Raw genomic sequence first — 18,240 nt, 5'->3', positions numbered from 1 at the left:
CTCTACAATAAACATACCAGTTTTATATTCAACAAAATGTGACTTTGAGGCTTTCCACTCTGTGTCTGCCCCTATCGTGGTCCGGGAGGACTCCACACTCCCTGGGCCACCTCCAAGCAGGGTCGAGCTCCCCCGCCCCATCTCCCCTTTCTGGCTAGGTGAGGGCACAAGCAAGGAAGCAAGCGAGAGTGGTGAGGGGGGATGAAAGCAGAATTCCCTGTAGCTCTTGTTCTGCCATCTCTGTGCTCTCACACACCGTCACCTGCACAGACTGGAAAGTCCAGTTTCACCAGAGGCTGAGGCTCCAGGAAAAGGGGAACAAGTTCATTAGATCAACCATGTCACAAGAGTCAGACAATAATAAAAGAGTAGTGGCCTTAGTGTCCATGCCAGTGACCCTCCCTTCAGTACCCGAAGAGCCTATATGAGTGAGGATGAAGCCTGGAAGTCGTACCTGGAGAACCCGCCAAGTGCGGCCACCAAGCTATGATGAGCATCAATGGGGATGAGGACAGTGCTGCTGCCTTAGGCCTTCTCCTTGACTACTACAAGTCCCTCGAGACAAGAGAATTCTGCCTGTGAGCAAAGCAAGTGACAGCCAAGAAGACCCGGACAAAAGAAACTGTCTCGGCACCAGTGAAGTCCAGAGCCGCTTGAGCGGAGGAGAGAACCCAGTGCAGGGCCTGAAGAGCGTCCCAGTAAACCTCTGCCTGAGCCAAGAGCACGTGGACAGTGCCAAGCGAGAGCAGTACAGCCTGTCCATCACGGAGAGTCCGGCCGTCATCCCCATGTCAGGCATCACTGTGGTGAAAGCTGAGGATTCCACACTGGAGTTCATGGCACCCCCGTGCACTACCCCCCGCGGATGGCGAGGAGGATGGCGAGGAGCAGCGGGTCATCATATTTGAACAGACTCGGTATGACCTGCCCTCAATAGCCAGCCACAGCTCCTATCTCAGGAATGACCAGCGCAGTAGCCAGCAGCACTTACAGGGAGAGCTTCAGGGATGGGGCCTCAGAGAAGTCTCCCGAGTACTTCTGCCGGTGCTGAAGACTGTCTGAGCAACCAGGCGGGGAGTGGAACATTTCAGTACACCCTGGAAGCCACCGAATCTCTCCGTCAGAAGCAGGGGAGGGCCCCATGACCTTCCTCAGCAAAGGACAGTTCTTATGCCGTAACACTCCGTGAGACTGGAGACAACAAATGCTCCGACACCCCATCGGCCAAGTCAGGAGTGAGTGCGGTGATGGCGGTCTTCAGTGAAGGCAGAAACCGAGACCAACAGCTGCAATACTGGAAGTACTGGCATCCCCGGCAGCACACTGCCAAACACAGAGGGTCCTCGACCTCGCTGACAACAAGGAGAGCTGCAGCGCCACTGCAGACATTGAAGAGGTCACACACAATGCTGTTTCCTTCACCCGGGATGGGAACGAAGAGGCAAAGACTTTTCATCACCGTGAATTGCTTGAGTACAGATTTCTCCTCCCAGAAGGGTGTGAAAGGACTTCCTTTGACGATTCAGATTGACACATACAGTTACAGTAACCACAGCAATAAAGCTGTCCACAGAGCGCACTGCCAGATCAAGGTCTTCTGAGACAAGGGAGCAGAAAGAAAAATCCAAGAGGAAGATAGAAAGCAGACGAGGAAGAAAGGGGAGGGCCAGGCCTCCCAACCCAGTGCAGCAACTCCTCTGGCAGGAAGCTGGCCGCCAACCTTTCCAGAAGAAAAGTGACATCACGTACTTCCAAACCACGCCTGACCTGCACTCGAAGCCCGTGCTCTTCAAACCAGATGTTCACTTTGCAGAGGACTGCACAGGTGTATTTCAACACAGATGATCAACGAGAAGCCGCGCCCTCGTTAAACGGATGTTCAGGCCATGGAAGAGAAGTTTTTTCGACACCATCTAAGCAGATTAAAGAAGAAAATGTGAGGCTAGTGCTTTTGTACGTGCGGAAGGAGAGTGATGAGGTGTCCCACGCCCTGAGGCTGAGTTCGCCCACAGTGAAGGGCCTGACAGAAGCGCTGTCTGAGAAGTACCAGCTGCCAGTGGAGAAAATCACAAAGCTTTATAAGAAGAGCAAAAAGGGCATCCTGGTGAACATGGATGACATAATTGAACACTATTCAAATGAGGACACCTTCATCCGAAACATGGAGAGCATGGTGGAAGGCTTCAAGATCACGCTTATGGAGATCTGAGCCCTGGCCCCAAGTCCCCTTGACAGGAGCTTCCGGTGCACTCCTTCCTGGGAGAGGTGGGCTCGCTGCCCTACAGCCTAGAGACCCATCTCACTCACCTCACCCATCTCCAGGGACGGTTACAAGACTGCTGGGAAGGGGGCGGGGCCTTGGACCAACTGTCAGCTCTTCCACTTGCTTGGAGCTGAAGCCTGTGCCTCTTGGCTAATCCCTTTGAGCCTGTCAGGCCCTTACTTATTGTCCATTTTTCCCCCAAGAGCCTGGAGTCCAGGCCCTCCAGCACTCTACAAGTTACTGATAGCTCCACATGAGACCCCCAGAACTCCCCCTTCAAGGGAAACACAGCTAGTCCACTCATCTCGAAGAGCCTGGGGAACTGCAATGTCTTTTTTTCTTACCTCTCCACATTTCTTGAGTGGATGGACAAGATGAGCTGCTTCTTGGCGCAGTCGTCATGGGTGGGGTAAAGAGGACGCCCATTTTCTGGCCCGGAATCTGCAGATGGCTCTGAGGAAGCTCATTTTGTTTAAATGCCTCCAGGGGATCTCAGCAAATAGCCACTGGGCCTTGTTCAGGAAGACATTCCACTACCAGGTCAGTAATAAGGAGCACAAAGTGTGCTTGACAGCCATTGTCAGGAGCGCTTGATTATGCTGGAGGACTTTAACCGAGATGCCACAAAAGGGCGGCAAGGTATCGATAAAAGCCAACACCAGAATGATTTTTGAAAGCTGCTTAAATGACACTAATCACACAGATATCTAAGAATTGCATAGCACATTATACATCTTATGGGGAATACAACCTGGCCACAGGTACGGGCTCAGACATGTTGCCTCTGGAATCGGTGTTGAGGTGTCTTCTAGGTCCCAGAACCTTGTGGTTCCTGCCGGGTCTAAGATGCATCTTCTGATGACTTGATGGGCCTTGGAGTTTCTCTGCTCCAGGCAAGCCTCACATGTAAAGGAAGCTGCGGTTGATCAGGAGCCACCCTCCAGGGCCGGTCTGATAAGGTGGTCCCTCCCGGGCCGGTTTGTTAAGCTGGTCTGGGATTTCCAAACAGCCTTTCGGGAATAGGCTGGGTATGGGCGGTCTTGCGGCTTCCTCACCGAGAGTCTAGCTTGCTGCGCCTGTGTAGGCTCAGGCTGCAGTTTTATACACTTTTGGGGCATGGCTGGGCTTATCGTTCTTTCACACACACCAGCTGCTAATCAGCTGACATTACCTAATTTCATTACTTAATGCCTTAAGGGCATTGCCCAGTCACTGTTACCAAAACATGGCTCTTAATTTTGCTCCCGACAGCTCTGCTGTCTTACAGGCTCATTACGGAGAGAGAGACAGAAAAAAAAAATGTAGTGAGTTTAAGGTTTTCTCCTTAGCAGCATGGTAGCCAGTCCTTAGTCCTAGGGAAGGAATCCAGGGCTCCCTCCCCCTTTCTTTTAATCATGATCGGTGGCCTGAGCCATCAGCTCAGTGACCCAAGAGATAAAGCAAACAGGGATTCAGCATTCCTTCCAAGGTCCTGGCCTGAACCCTCCACTTTGTTAAAGCAGAGAGAGATGCTGGCAGCAGACTTACCATCTCTTCACTCCCACTTTACATGCTCATGGCTTCCGGTTCTCTGTGTCCCAGGAAGTCCTCACGCAGTGCAGGGCAGGTTAGGTAGCTGTGCTCCTGTTCCTGGCATCATGGGGACAGATGGGACCTGTGGTGGATTGGCTGGGTGCTCTGGTCATGTCTTCCTCTTCCATGTGAAATATGGGTAGGGGACAGCACATCCTTCACGGAGCAGCAGGCAGTGCTGGCCTCCAGATCTGCTGTCTTCCACCATAGCAATATGGCTAGCCGGGCTATGTCAAGCCTTTCACCACCTAACTCCACAAATTGAGACTTCTGGACTGAGGCTTCCCATTCCACAACTCCCTCAGTTCTCCTTGGCTAGAGCTCCCTGTCACTAATCATGACACCGAATAATACGCAGCTCATGGCTTTGCACTAGCTGCAAGTTGAACCAAGTGCTGTCACTCCTTGACATAAATTCTCAGATTTTGTCTTTTAAAAGGAAGTCTGATAACTGTGCCAGTGCCACCTTCCTACTGAGGCTGCGGAGCAGTAACCGTCACGTTTTTCATGCTTTTGCGGACTCTCAGGGGAAGAGCGGTGGTCACACTGACACTAATCTGTGCTTGACGTTTACCAAGAATAAATTGAGCTGCATTCTAGTTTTAAAATTTGAGTCCCCAAAGCACTAACTGCTGCTTAATTGGTAAGAAACATAGGAAACAAGATGTGGAAGATCATGAATTTAAATTTAAGTTCATGCTTGTTCACAGAAAAACAAAGAAAGATCTAAAAATCCAGGCCCTCCCCTGGAAAAGGTGTTTATAATTTAGCTATATTTATTCAATACTCATTCTTGACAGTGGGTGGATTCAGTTGTTGTCTGATTTGCGTAGTTATGAAACCATGAACAGTGGTTTACACTACAAAAGAATAAATTCCCTTTAAAAAAAAAAGCTACATGACTCAGCTTGGGTTGATTTCCAGAAGAGGCCTCCCTTCACTGTGGAAAAGGGAAGGGGAAAAGGGGGAGATGAGGTGAGAGGGAGGGCCTGGGAGGGCAAGCTACGATATGGAGAAAGGTAATTAATTAATTAATGACCAAAACCCACCCAAACTAAATGACAGCCTGGTATCTGTTACTTTTTGGATCATTCTAATGGTTTTCCATCAGCTGCTCAATTGCTCTAGTCCTAATGATCTGGCCCTTTCCTTTCTTCTCCTGGCAGCTTCTCTATTCTCACTGCCCATTGACACCCTCAGTGAAGATAAGCCAAGGAGAATGGCAGGAGCTGAGGACTTTCCTGCAATGGGTATGTTCCATGGCCCTGTACTATTACCGTGACCAAAAAAAAAAAAAAGTCCCAGCACAGTCTGTTAGGCTAGGCTGCTTAGCAAGCTCTGATGTCATCACCTGCAGGTAAAAGCCAGATGGAGCTCCAGATATATAGGAGCTGTCTGTCACTGCTCCCTCAATCTGACTTTCTCTCCTGGGGCACTCCCCCCAACCATGTTCTCCCACTGTCTTTCCATCTCTTTCCCACTCTGCCCTTAAATAAACCTCTTTGCATCAAACTTGTTGTGCAGTGTATAATTTATATAATATTGCAAAGTATCTACTTTTTGCATTCATTATGTGTGATGAACAGCAAATTGTGACATTAAATAGAATCATGAGTGTATGATGGTTGCAAGTTTGCATAGTGAAGAGGACCAAAGGCTCTCTCTGAGAGCCTCCTGGCTGCAATATCAGGTCTGTGGTCTCCTGTGGTGAGAAAACTCAGGAGTGGAATCCCAGAGGTTCGTGGTGTTGTGGTATATAAATGACATGCTATACAACAGGTGTGCTACCAGAAAGTTTATTGTGGGAAAATGAGGCAGACCGTGTGGGACAGCATGAGAGAGAAGAGAGTACGGAGTGGAGAGGGAGGCAGGACAGGCGGAGAGAGGACAGAGAGGTGGCAGCTCTGCCTTTACCTGTCAAGTTGCTCAGCAACCTAGAGGCTGGCTGCCTAGATGCTAACACATGGACCACCTTTCCCAGAAAGAACGCTCTGCTTTCATTAACTACTTAGTGTCAGCAAAACAATCAGCTCTCAGAGGCTCTGCCAGATAATCGTGACAGCAAGAAATTTTAAATTTGAGGTTGTTGATGATTATTAATATTTAACATTGATTTACCTTTTAGTTAAAAAGCAGCTATTCCTAAACCAGCTGTATACCCAAATCACCACACAGAGATTAGGATTTAATTAATTAACCTAGAGCACAGTGCTGGGCAATAATTACTCCACCTTATACCTCCAAGGCCACATAGCTTCCTCCCATTCAGATTTCCCACATTATATGTTGGTAAAATGTTCTTTTGAAATGTGTACACCTTACCCTTGTTCATTCAAATGCTGATTTCTCTCCCCTACTCTCTGGTTTCAATCTGGACATTGCATTGTGATACTTATTCTAAGCATCACCTGTCTCCAGTTACAGGGCAGGCTGGATGAGTACATTCAGCTGGCAATTTGATGCTCCAAAAATGGTCCCTGAGACTGACTGACAGGATGCTTTCAAGACTCAGAATGTTTAGCTATCTGGGAGAGAAAAGCAGGGGCCTCAGTTCATGCTATCCAATAAGGACAGTTTTGCCTGAGAAAGGATGATAGAAAACTATTATCTATCTACACTAGCACCAGTAAAAGTAGATAGATTAATCTACCCATGTGGTATGATTTAGCAAGCCATCCAAAGGCATAGCTGGCCCCAAACTCCTTCATCTACTAAGATGGACACAAGACCCACTCACTGGCATAGTGACCAGGTGGTGTGGCCTGAACCTAGTCTCAACTAGTGTCCAGAGTGTCCACACAGAGCCCTTTTCCTGTTGGTGTGAGCTCAGAAAGAGATGGTGACCTATGGCAGATAGGAACTAAAGGCTGTACCCTGGTCTCGGGCTGATGAGCTTTTCAAAGGCCTGGTTTGCCAGCAACTGTCTGGGGACACACAGGATTACTTCCTCCACTCTTCAACTCTGACTCACCTCCTGCCTCAGAAGTCGGACCCATTCCATAAAGTATAAAACAGTCATCTGGAAGAAACACTTTCTCCATGCACTCTGAGATCTGCCACGGCAGAAGGACAGCTTCAGCTGTCCCTCTCATGTCCCAGGCTTGCACAGTCATGCTCTCCACCTCTGCTTCAGCTCCAAGCACTGTGGTTGCTTTTCTGTTCCCTCCCTACCATGCTTCAATGAACATCGTTTTTCTTTTTTTTTTTTTTCTTATCAAGATTTTGGCAGTATCCATGAAGACATGGTGCTAAAAAAGGAGCTGAGAGTTCTATGTCTTGATCCACGGGCAGCAGAAGGGGACTGTGCATAACGCAAGGGTTAGAAGAACTCATATATTCTCAAACACTGCCACCACAGTGATGGACTTCCCTCAACAAGGTCACACCTACACCAACAAGACCACACCTCCAACAGTGCCCTTCCATGTAGCCAAGCATTGAGACTGTGTGGACCATACCCGTTCAGACCACCAGAGATGGCTTGCTATTGTTAAGGGAATGTGAACTGATTTAAATATCAGTTACACACACACACACACACACACACACACACACGCACGCACGCGCACGCACGCATGCACGCACACACATCCACCAGGCCTCACATGTGAGAAAGCCAAAGGCTCTTGTGATGAAGCATTTGAGGGCTGTCTTGTCTTTGTTTTCTGGAGTGATCTTTGGTCTCACTGTACCCAGCTACATTCCACTCTGACAGGTGTAGGGGCATATTCTGAACTTTGTCATACCCAGAAGGAGAAAGATCCTCAGACACCATAGGCTGAGAAATGCCTGTTTCTCACCTCTGTCACAGTGTCTCTTTGCTAACAGCAAGGCTCCCAATTTATAGCTAGGCACAAGGCCACCCAAAGTTGAACATTGCCTCCTAAGATCTGGCCTGGCTACATAGGACTGACTAAAGGGATGTACACAAAAGTGTCAATCACTGTGGGGTGCCCTCTTAAAGGTCGGGCTCTCTTCTCTTTTTCTCTGTCTGGAAGGCCTGGCACTCAAGTGGCTACAGTAGGCCTAAATGAATGAGGAGGCACCTACCTCCAGAATGGTGGTCAGCTACTCTATGAGCTCCAATTGTCCAATGGATGTTTTGTTTTAGATTTGCGTGTTGTGCTGGAGACGGAACCCAAAGCCTTGTACATGCTTGGCGTGTGCACTACCACTGAGCCACTGAGCCATGACCCTGTGTGGATCTTGTGTCAGAAAAGAAGATCTTATGTATTTAGGGCAGTGTCAACTACAAGTTCCGTTATCTCGTTACCTGAATCCTGGAGCCTACCTGCTTTCTCCTGCCATCTCTAGAAGGAACAATTCAATTTTTTTTCAGAGCAGATTATTCAAGTTCTTCCTCATTTATATTATATAATTCTTTCTGTATGTGTTTATGCCTGTCTGTGTGTACACATGCACACACATGTGGACACATACATGTCATGGCTCCAGTGGGAAGACAGAGGACCACTTGGAGGGTATTAACTCTCCTTTCTCTCAGGTCACCTGGCTTGGCAACACATACTTTTCCAAGATGAGACGTCTCACCAGCCCCATCAACAACTTTCTAGAAGAAAGTCAGCTCCAAGGTGACTTAATTTCTTTACCATCCAGTACTGACTTAAAATACAATTGAAAGATCTTCATCATGCCAGTGCACATAATAAATCTTCATCTTACACAACTTTATCCCAACACTGGGAGGTGAGACAGGCAGATCCCTGTGAAATGCAGGCCAGCCTCATCTATAGAGTGAATTTTCAGGGTATCCAGGGTTAAATAGCGAAACCCTATCTCAAAACACCAAATAAGAATAATAAAAAGACTAAGAGCTGGGGATTTTGAGTACATGACTTTAATCCAGTCCTCAGGTGGCAGAGGCAAGCAGATCTCTGAGTTCAAAGAAGGCCTGGTCTACATAGTTAATTTGAGGAAAGACAAGACTACTCAAAGAAATCCTGTTTTGAAAAACAAAAAAAAAAATTAAAAATTAAAATTAAAAAATTAAAGAAATGATAGTAATAATAATGAAGATGAGGAAGAAGAAAAGAAAAAAAAAAGAAGAGGAAAAATTTGAACCAGAAGCAAAATCACAAGAAGATAAAGAAAATGATGAAGAAGAAGAGGAAGAAGAAGATTTGTGTAAGGGTCTCAAAATAATCACTTAAGCTTCCCTGGAGATTGGAGCAGGAAATATCCCCTGGAGACACCTGGGAGACCTCAATGGTAATCATTACCAGGTGGAGGGCTTAGAATGTGGGGTGCTAAACACAGAATAGAGCCCTGTGATCTCTACTCTGACAGGAGGAGGGAGGCAAAGGGGCCATGTGAAAGACCAGCTTAGAGAGGCAGGAGAGTTCCACTAGCACCATTAACTACCACAGGATACAAAGTTGCTAAAACAAGCATAGATAACTCCAGAAGTCTGTATAGCATAAACATGTATTCTGCAAGCATAAAATTATGCAAACAGATGAGAAGACACGTTACCTACGGGAATCAGCTTCCTGGAAGTCCCTAGCAAGAACCCTAACATGGCCATCTAAGCCAAAAGATGTATTTTAAGTCCCACCCTTATTTGGTTACAAGACTGGAATTGATGAGCTCCTTTCTTGCTGTTTCTCTATGATTCTTGAAACAGTACAATTAACTATTCAAGGAAACATTTCTAATACATCACTAAAAGCTTTAGCAAATAAGAGTAGAAGGAAAATAAAATTTAAAAAGAGGTAATAAATCAGATTCAGCATCAGGAATTGCTTGTGGAAAAACGAAACATTGTAGGTAGTAAAAGGACAAGAGTTTTAGGGCTTTCTAAAGAAAATGTTTAATCAGGATCTGTTAGGATAAATGCTCTGGATATTCCCACTGCAGTAAAGCTACTGCAAAACCATTACCTAACACAGGTATTTATGATGAGGCAGAAAGAAGATAGGCAAACATAGGAGGTCAAAAAGTTTTGTATTATACTATGAGTTTTACGGACAGGCTAGTTCAAGCATCTTATCTAAGGAAAGATTGTAAATCTTTAGCCGACCTAGTTCGGAGGATTATTAACAACCCTTAATTAACTAACAATAAACTACGTAAACACACCACAAGTTTTACAAGCCCCTGGCCCTCTACTCTCTAAATTGACAAACAAGTCACTAGTTCTATGTTTGCTCTGCTTAAGAGGCTGTTAGGCCAACATTTTTGTAGACACTGCTTCTACCAGGTTACTCTTGCAGTTAAAATATAAACTTTATAAATGTTCCGGGGGATATGTCAACTTTAAGGTGCTTCTTTGTAAGATTACTATAAAAGTGTTGGCTTGACTTCAGTAAAACACAGAAGATCCAAATCAACATTATGCGGCATGGTCTCTGTCATTTTGCCTATCTATCTGTGCCTTCCTGATATCTGAATTCTCTGATTTTCCCGATACCTGGTTTCTCTTGCATGTGGATTTATCTTACTACAGCGTCCTCTACGAACTGTTCTTGTAATTGTGGTTGTTGATCCTTCCCATGTTGACTATATTGTCTCTTCAAACCAATCTCACATGGCACAAATCAACTCTATGACTCGGATGAACGAACTCTGTCCACACAGTGACCCACAGTCATCTCACAGATGGGAGGAACCAAGCTCAGGTTTCTCAGACTGTGTTAGCAAGGCTACATTTTTGGGCAACTCTATTTACACCACAGCACCATCGCCCAGGACATGAGTCCTTTTCTTTCAGAGATTGAAGAGGGAGCATCCTCAGAAAAGGTGGGGGAGTCTGCTACTCCTGGAACCAAAGCCATGATCACCAATGACCACTTTATTTTTACCCTCTACACCGTCCTGCACCAGCTCCTGCTCCACAACCCCACTATTGCTTTAAAGCCTTGAGCCGGATTCCCATTCACAGAGATCAGCCTGTTAAAGGGATGAGAATTCAAGCTCCAGAGCCTGCAGAACACACCTGTCTCTCTTCTTGCCTTTGCATGTAGCCCTGGGTGTAAGACCTGGGCAGCCAGCTCAGCTGACCCACTTGTGCTTCCCCAGACATTCCACAATCAGATGGCGCCAAGTAAAGCTGGGGAGAAAAGAAATGTGTTAGGGGAGAATTAAGGTGAGGAAGACTCAGCCCAGCACCAGCCTGTAGGCATCCAGGAGCAATTCTCCGGAGGCAGAGGCCCTGGTTAAACTCAGCTTGCAAGCTGACCTGAAAGTATTGCTGCATGGATGAGCAAAATGGGTGGGAAGGGATCTTGGCCATGCTGCTCTGCCCCTGCCCTCCAGAGCATCCCTCTCAGCTACTATGAGCTGGATCTTTGAGTGTACCTACCAATAGGCCTCCTTCTTAGCATTTGTTTGCCTGGGAGGGTGTGGAATCTGGCTAGTGAGGTGACTTCATCCTTGGGAGGAGCTGCTCACAATGAGGATTGACCATCTGGTAAGTAGAACCAAATCCCTTAAGGTTCAGAGGAAAACCATTAGTTACAGCAGCTTTGCAGTGACACAGTTTAAACTCAGTTTCTTGACTTTAGAGAAGATGCTCATCTCGGAGACTTTCCCCATTGAATTGACCCTGGGAAGCACAGCCAAGTCAACTGTTGATTCCTTCAATCTCGCATTCACCCCATGTATGCTCTAGCATACCAGGGTCTTGGCTCAGTTCAGAATGAATTTTAAGGAGCAAAGCTCCTCAGTCCCATTGAGATGGCTAATGTGGAACCTACAACCTTTGCACTTGGTAGGTTAAGTCAAAATGATCTCAAGTTGAAGGCTTAAGGCAGCTTCGCAGAAAGACCCTGTCTCAAAAAGATATAGGAAAAATCCAAAGAATAACTAGTCCTGAAAGGACAAGGAGAAAGTAGGGACTAAGATAACAAACCCAGCTACAACTCTAGCCCCTAAAACTCTGTGTGACATCAAAAATATATCTCCTTCTGTCATCTCACCCAAATTCACCAGGGCAGAGAGGAAGAGGAGGCCATGACATATGAGGACATCATGGACCACTGCTTACAGTCTCTTAAAGGCCTGGTATAAGGTGCTGTAAATAGCGACAAAGACAACTCAGTGAGCAGAGAGAAAGAGGCACTGCTCCGGCCAGCGGAGCTAAGGTTATTCGCGGGTTAAAAGAGAATCCAAACCTGTGAAAAGATGGGCGAGAAAGAGAAAGGAGTCCAAGCAAACAGGTGCTTGTCAAGGACCAACTTTACTAAGCAGAATCAGCTTTAAATAGGGTTCAGGATAAGGAAGTAGGGTGGGTGAAAAATTACAGATTCTTCTCAGCCAGGGGCCTGAAACATCTTGTGATAAGCCATGGTTCTGTGAGCACATCTCTGCTGTTGCCAAGCAGTATGTTTACCACAGGTAAGGAAACGGGCAAGTTGAGGCAGGTTGGTGAGTTTCTACAGGTGGTCTCTGACATCTCCAAGCAGTGTGTTTACTGCAGGTAAGGGAACGGGCATCTCCAAGCAGTATGTTTACTGCAGGTAAGGGAACGGGCAAATTGAGGCAAGTTGGTAAGCTTCCACAGGTGATCTCTGAAGTTGGCGAGTTCCCTCAGGTGGTCCCTGACATCTCCCCCTCTCTAGTCTAAATAAAATGGAGGAAAGGGATGATTTGCTGCAGCTCATAAAATGGGGAACTTTGTAAATCGAGGTTAATTGTTTTTAATTTGCCAAATGAAATTTTTAATTTTATGATAGGGGATAGAAACTGTGGTAGTGAGGCCAAAGGGCTGAGCATCAGCAACTGTGGGCAAGGCAGATTGCGTCCCCCAGGAGTGATGGTTTGAGGTTTTAGCACCCAGGTCCTGCTTTGAGGGCCCAAGTCCACAACCACCAGTCATCAGTCCAAACATGGGGCACAAACGGGGTCTGAGCCTGCTAGAATGACAAGGCTTGGGCCTTACCCGTCATGGGAGCAGCCTCCTCCAGGCGAGGTCGTCCTGTCTTAGGTGGACCAAGGCTTATATGTTCATTCCGTCTCTGACTTACCAGACCACTCACTTTGTGGAAAGTAACACTTTTTAGATCATCTGCCCACAAGATATAAGATAGCCCAAAAGTGGCCATGGAGAATTTGAAAAGCCAATCTTGGTCAATTTTTTATCACATTTTACCACAGTGAACGTTAGCCAATTATAACAGCCAATTAGGAAGCTGCAGGAACCATTAGGGAAACTCCACACTTATTTATCCCTAACTAATAGGCGAAGCCAAGACCTCCCCCCGGTTGTTTTGAGGGACGAGAAGTCAAGGCGTTGAGGTGTTGTGCCGCTCTTGTCCATGGTGGAATCCACGGGGGGGGGGGGTCCTCCGTGGTGTTCAGGCGATGATAATGGACCGCAACGGGTTTCATTGCCGAGTCCACCTGTGACTTAATAAAGCTGGTTAATCTATTAAGGGCCCAAGGGCCAAAGGAGAGGAGTAAAAGAATGCCAACAAAAGGTCCCAACAGGCTTGGGAGCAGGGTAGTAATCCAGGGAGAAGTAGAGAACCAATTTTGATACCAGGATTCTTGTTCTCTCTTTCTTCTCCTTTCTTCCAAACTATGTTTGACTCTATCAAGACTGTCTTGTACTAATCCGGTCTTATCAGCATAGAAGCAACATTCCTCCTTGAGAGCTACACACTTCTTTGAGGAAGTCCCCCTTCTTTGAGGAAGACCAAATCTAAGCCTCGTCGGTTCTGGAGAACCACTTCTGATAAAGAGGCTAGAGAATCCTTAAGATTTTGCATTCCTTGGCGTAGTTCTTGGATATCTTTATCAACAGCAGCAGTTAATTGTGCGTAATGCTGTTGAGAAGTAACAAGAGAAGCAATGCCTGTTCCGGCCCCAGCGGCACTCAGGCCAAGGATGACAGTAAGTGTAACTGCTGTGAGAGGCTCTCTCTTGGTTCTAGATGCATAGGTTTTTCTCTCCCAAAAGTTTAGAAAGTTATCCGAATTATGTATAAAAAGCCAAGGGAGAATGGAAACAACTACACAAAAATCTCTTTTTGTAAGAAAGACCGAATTAACTATATAGGTAGTTAATCCAAGAGAGCAAGCCAGATAAGTATTATCAGGAGCTTTAATATAGGTGAAGGAATTATTTACAACAGAGGTTTGATTGCAAACTTGTAATAAAGAAGTGGGGGGAAGCATATTTGGTCCTAGTAAGCAATGTCCTAAGCCTGATACCATGCTAAGAATGAGGCCTCCAGATGTATCAGCGGCCCATGAAAGGGAATTGGCATCATTAGTGGGGATGGGGTTTGCAAAGGAGGCAATACCCTCATAAAAGGGAGGTGTGGGGGAAAAGCAAATCCAGCACTCTTGGTATTCGGGTAGGCTGGTATTATGAATAGCTTCAAGGGAAGCATTAACCAAGGAGATAATGAGATCAGCGGATGAGGGAGGGCCATCAGGGATGGTAGGTTGAAAGGGAGCAATTAATGAAGGCACAATGGTGGGTCATAGAGGAAATGGAGTAGAGCTGTGGAAAGATGAGCAGATCTGACCAGATTGGAGATTCCTGCTTCTCACAGTTAGTAGTTTTATGATTTTGGAGAAACATCTCTGATCTCTTTGAGCCTCAATTTCATATGAAAAATATATAACAGAAAATACCAACAACATAAGGGTGTCGAAAGGAATGAATGACAGAAATGCTGAGTAGAAGAAAAGGATCAAAATAGACACTCTAATGATGGTCTTGCCTTCTCTTATTCAAATGATAGTTTTCATTGTTGTTTTTGGTTCATGTTGAGCAGTGATTGCAGGTGAAGCTTAAGCAGCTGGAGTTTGGTTACAAAGTGTCTTACATGGGCAAACTGGGTTCAGCCATGTTTTCAGCAGCTTGGAGCCTTGAACGGTCTTTGTGGCAAGGACTTCAGATTTCGTTACAGTACCCTGTGGATGTGTACCTGTCCTAGATATGTGGCCATGAGCCTAAGTCTCTGAGGCAGTGCTTCTATGTCAAAGAGTTGGTAGGTGGGGACGCCTTATGAAAGGCCAGAGAGAAAAGGCCAGACTTAGAAAATCAACAAAGACTGGAAAAGGAGCTGGCAAGAGTGGCACAGAAAATCAGGCTCTAAAAGTAGCCCTAGCCTGACTTGTTGTAGAGTTTTTTAATCTCACCTACTTGGATGATGTAGAGAGAGAGAGTGAAAGAGAGACAGACAGAAAAGACTGAGACAGAGAAAGAGCCACAGAGACACACAATGAAAAGAAACAAGGAGAGAGACACAGCCAGCCTGAGTAACTTAGCAAGACCCTGTCTCACATGAAACAAAGTATTGCCCAAATGTGATTGATCCCCTGTAATCCCAAGAAGTAGAATCTCAAGAAGTAGAAGCTGGAAGTTCGGGATATTGAGGCCAGCTTGAGCTTATGAGACTTTGTTTCATAAAAATCACAAAAGTTAAGAAGAAAAACAGGAAAGGAGAAAGGATTTTAAATGTGGTAAAATGTTTCCTTCACTCATATGAGGCCCTAGTTTCAATCCCCAACACCACAAAAAAGAACAACATGTTACTAGATCTGTATCTATCATCTTGCAAAAAAAATTAAGTCCAAGTGAATAAAAAAACCTCAAAATAAAAGCAGATACACTAAAACTAATACAAAAAGGAAAGCATGATATACACACATACACACATCTAAACACAGAAGGTAAAGCACAGGCATAGAAATTTCAAAACCAGGAGCTGAAGAAGTGACTCGCTGAGTAAGGGCACTTGTCAAGCTTGACAACCCATATTTGACCCTTCAGATGGACATAGTAGGAGGAGAAAATCACCTTCTGCAAGTTGACCCCTAACCCACATCAAGCTATGGCAGAAGCATCCCCACCCGCACATATCCATACACAAATAAATGTACCTAAAATTTTGGACATAGATTTCAAAACTAGACAACTCGAAACACTGTAGGTCTAATGGCGTAGACATTCATGACCAAATGATGTAGAAAAGGCAAGGCTCCCTATAGATTCACACAGAAGCTGGATGAGAAAAGGAAGACTACCAACATGATGCTTGGGAGGGGACCACAAAGTGCTCTGGATATTCTGCAATGGTGTGGGAAGAGGTAAATATCAATCTATGTATGACAATGTACACAGCATCTTTGATGTTTTCTGAATGGACAGATACCTGCAGTGAAGAAGCATGGACACCTCTGTGACAGCACATGGGAGACAAAGCCTATTGCCCTTCCTTCCCTGCTGGCTGTGGCCCATTCCACTACCATTTAGCACTCATGCTCTTCTGCTGGAATTCCTGTAGCTGTTAACAAGTCTGTCTTCCTTTGCCCTTCATTTATTTATTTATTTATTTAGCTGACAATTATGGAACGTTCCCACACTGTCAGCATGCAGAAAGGGATGTCACTGAAAGGAACATCCAAGAAAGGAACCACCAGCTCTGGGGTTATGGTAGCATGCCTGTGATCCCCAGAAGTAGAAAACTAGAAGCAGATGGAGCAGGAGTCTGAGTCCAGCCTGAAGTCCACGAGACCCTATCTAAAACAATAATATAAATAAAAATAAAGAAAAGCCTACCTTCACACTTATAAAAGTAACTTTATTCCCCAGATGTAACTGTTGTCTCAGAGGTTTGCTGCTTCCTGGTCTGCTAAGCTAGGCCTAGTCCTGGAAGCTTCCAGCTACTGTACAATCTAATTTAAAACTAGAATATTTTCAGTCTTTGAGACTTACTGCTGAATAAGATCACCATTTCTAGATCTTTTTGAACTGTGGATGGCTGATTCTGTAATACCAGGATCACGGGACCCTCAGAGACCACCAGGAGATGACTTGATGCAAAAGCAAGAGAGCTTTATTACAAGAGTGATCAAACTCACTCGGGACCCAAGTCTCACTGACACAGCAGTAGAGAAGTGGGACCCTGAGCCCTGAGTGAGCAGGGTTTTTAAAGGGAAATATTGTAAGCAGGCAGTTTCCATGACAGCAAGCAGGGGGGTACATGTTTCCATGAGAGAAAGCAGGGGGGTTCATGCCTTGACGTTATAGAATTGGGTAAAAGACATAGGGGAGAAGTGACCGTTTTCAGAATCACAATTGCCAGGGAGATTGTCTCTATTTTTTACTAAACATTTATTCTGTGCTATTTCCTGGAGGCTGTTGCTTGGAGAGCTAACTTTGTTTTCTGCCAGGTGCACATTCTGTGATATTTCCTGGTACCTGAATTCAGCTCCCGGTCAAGATGGCTCTTTATTTCAAAATGGAGTCACCCAGGCTAACTTAAACTCTTCAGTTCAACTCAGCCATTCTGGCTCAAACTCCCCTCCCAGCTGACTGATTCAATCTGGCTTCTCTCAGTTTCTCACTGAGTTGCTTTTCTTAACCTCAAACTAACTCTAGCAGTCTGTTCTAATATTCAGGCTCCTTCTCATTCTCTACATCATTTTGTCTTCACCTGTGTCTAGCTTGCTCTCTCTTCAACCTCTCTCTGTAAAACTCTCCCAGTAAAAACTGCCTCTGAATTCCATAAACTGAACTGCTGATAATTCAAATCCACTGCATTGCCTCTTAACTCATTGACTCAACCTAATTTCCTGGAACAACAACAACAACAAAATTTAAAAAAACACTAGAACTCAGAGATATGCATGCTTCAGTCTCCTGAGTGTTAGGTTTAAAGGCATGTACCACCACACCTGGACCTAAGCTTTTCTTTACCTGAAACTTGCTCTATATTGGCCTGGCCTTGAACTCAGAGACCTTCTTACCTCTGTCTCTTGGGATTAAAGGCCTGTCTGTATTTCTGCCAGAGAAGCCATGTTGCTATATAAAATCCCTCAACATAAAGTGGTGGGAAAGTTGACAGGGAAATCTGTAGAAATATGACCTGACTTGGCCCTTTGTGTTCTCAGGACCTGTCACCCAAAAATGACAGGATTAGGGTGGCTGAAAGCTTGGTCTGTCTGACAACCTAGGTTTCCCAGAGCAGGCAGTCCCCTCCCTTGCCACTGAGCACAGACAAGAGCATGGAGGCAATCGCTTGGGCCTGGGGATATGAAGGGCTTAGGTAGCAGTCAGAGGAAACTCCCCTGGCTTAAATGCAAGCACAGTCACAAACCTGTTTGACTCTTTCTGGAGGAGTCTTCATGGGGCCTGGCTCACTGGAGTATTACTGATAAGAGTCTCCGTGGGGCACATGCAGGTTTAGTATCCCAGAGGGCCTGCCCTGAGAGTCTGTGCCAAAGCCCAGCAATCTGGATGTCAACATGCCTCTCTGGTGCCTCATGTACAGTCTAGAGATATATCTGCTCTGAGCTGAAAAAATCACTTTTGAGAGCAAAAGGTTTGAAGAGTTTAAGTTAGCCTGGGTGACTCCATTTTGAAATAAGTTTCCATCCTGACCAGGAGCTGAACTCAGGTATCACAGAATGTGCCCTTGGCAGAAAACA

The 18,240-nt window shown here is 45.7% G+C and overlaps 1 pseudogene; it reads left to right on the top strand.

Moving 5' to 3' along the window:
- Positions 1-338: 338 nt before the first annotated feature.
- LOC129676525 (grainyhead-like protein 2 homolog) lies at positions 339-2,209 on the top strand (annotated as a pseudogene).
- The last annotated feature ends 16,031 nt before the right edge of the window (positions 2,210-18,240 follow it).

Source organism: Psammomys obesus, unplaced genomic scaffold, assembly GCF_907164565.1.
Source record: "Psammomys obesus unplaced genomic scaffold, mPsaObe1.curated_primary_1811, whole genome shotgun sequence".
Classification (NCBI taxonomy): Eukaryota; Metazoa; Chordata; class Mammalia; order Rodentia; family Muridae; genus Psammomys; species Psammomys obesus.
This window is presented reverse-complemented; position numbering and strand designations above follow the sequence as displayed.